Source organism: Colobus angolensis, unplaced genomic scaffold (genome assembly GCF_000951035.1).
Source record: "Colobus angolensis palliatus isolate OR3802 unplaced genomic scaffold, Cang.pa_1.0 Scaffold72, whole genome shotgun sequence".
NCBI classification, from domain to species: Eukaryota; Metazoa; Chordata; class Mammalia; order Primates; family Cercopithecidae; genus Colobus; species Colobus angolensis.
This window is the reverse complement of record NW_012120932.1, coordinates 2062723-2064687: the sequence shown is the minus strand read 5'-3', so window position 1 is coordinate 2064687 and position 1965 is coordinate 2062723.

Sequence of the window (1965 nt, the reverse complement as noted above, 5' to 3'; positions counted from 1 at the left end):
TCGAACTCCTGACCTCAGGTGATCCACCTGCCTTGGCCTCCCAAAGTGCTGGGATTACAGGCATGAGCCACCATGCCCAGCCTCCACTTCCTTTCATGAAGGTGTCATGCCTGGTCCAACTCCCCCTAAAGGGGTACCCATGACCATAGCAGCTCCCACATGACCTTCTTGGCCTGGTCTCTGCAGTTAAGGAAAAGCCGTGTAGTGGAATCTTATTGGCTGACTTCAGGATTTGCTCATCCCTAAACCAATCACCACGAACAGGGCTGCAGTGCTCTGATTTAGCAGACTGGGTCACATGCACCTGAGGACAGAGGGCCCCAGGTGCTGGAGGGCAGGGTGCTGGTATAGGGGTTGATCCCAGAAGAAGGGGGAAGGTCAGCTGTCCCACCTTCCCATGACCTTAATCTTGGGGAGGCTGTTTGGCTCACCTTGAAGGTCTCCACTAATTCCCAGGGGTTCCCAGGCATGACTCTTACTCTCTTGGCCTCGGTTTGCTAGTCTGTTAAATAGCTCACTTAATAGGGCTGTGGAGGGGGTCGTGGGAGGACCCCCAGATGATCGGGCACACAGGAAGTGCCCATCCAATGCCAGCCCTGTCCTCCCAGGCTCCGTGCTCAGCACATGCCTGCAAGGGAGTCACATTCTCTTGTGGTCTTTGGAATGGGAACCTGTGTTTCTCTAAAAGGCTTTATGTGAACTGCTCAAGGAAGTCACTGATCGATAAACCACAGCAATGACCCTTTTGATGAACAAATACATATTGATCTTAGAAAAGAATTGCTGTTTTGCAAGATAATTGGTTTGGTGAGACCAGAAGGCTTCTTTGCTTTAAATAAAGACCTGAAAAAGAGTGATGTCTGCAGGGCGGCAGCAGGTTCCTCCCCAGCTGCCTGGGCCCCTGGGCGTTTTCCCACAGGGTCATCACAGGCCAGGCTGGGGCAGAGCCCTGCAGCCCGCCAGGCTACGGAACATGGGGTGGCTCAGGCTTCGCTTGTGCTTTGTGAGGCTTGGACAGGGCTTTGGTCCGTGTCTCTGATGATGTGGGTTCGGAGGGTGGGGGGAAAGGGGGTCTTGGATCTAAAGCTAAGGAGTGGCCATCAGGCCAGGCCAGAGGTCAGACCAGTCCAGGGGTCAGAGAGAGAAAGCCAGTGGGTGTTCTGGCTGCAGAGGTGAGAGGCAGCAAGGAGCCTCGGCCTCTCCCAGGGCTCTCCTCAAATGCCTGGGCTGGACATTCTACTCTTTTTTTTTTTTTTTTTTCTTTTTGAGACGGAGTCTTGCTTTGCCGCCCAGGCTGGAGTGCAGTGGCCGGACCTCAGCTCACTGCAAGCTCTGCCTCCCCGGTTTATGCCATTCTCCTGCCTCAGCCTCCCGAGTAGCTGGGACTACAGGCGTCCGCCACGTCGCCCGGCTAGTTTTTTGTATTTTTTAGTAGAGACGGGGTTTCACCGTGTTAGCCAGGATGGTCTCGATCTCCTGACCTCGTGATCCGCCCGTCTCGGCCTCCCAAAGTGCTGGGATTACAGGCTTGAGCCACCGCGCCCGGGACATTCTACTCTTTTGACAAGTGGAGAAACCAAGGCCCAGAGAGGAAAAGAGAACTGCCCAAGGGCCCCCAGCAAGCAGGTCACCAAAGAGCCGGGTCTCTAGGCTCCTGGGCGGCCACCCAGAGGGAGTTAGTTATCTGTGAGCATCGGCCGGATTTGGGGAGTGTCTCTGAACACAAGAGCAATGGGGATAGGGTGGGAGAGATTTTAAAAGGAAAAGGTACATCTGACCTATTTAAAAAATATGAAATGAGATTAGAAGGCGGCCGTCGATTTGAGAACACGACATTTGAGAAACGTAAGGGGGCATTTTTAATATGCAGGAAACTCATGTGGATCGGCACAGTAAAGGCCAAGCTCCCGGCCGGGCGCGGTGGCTCAAGCCTGTAATCCCAGCACTTTGGGAGGCCGAGACGGG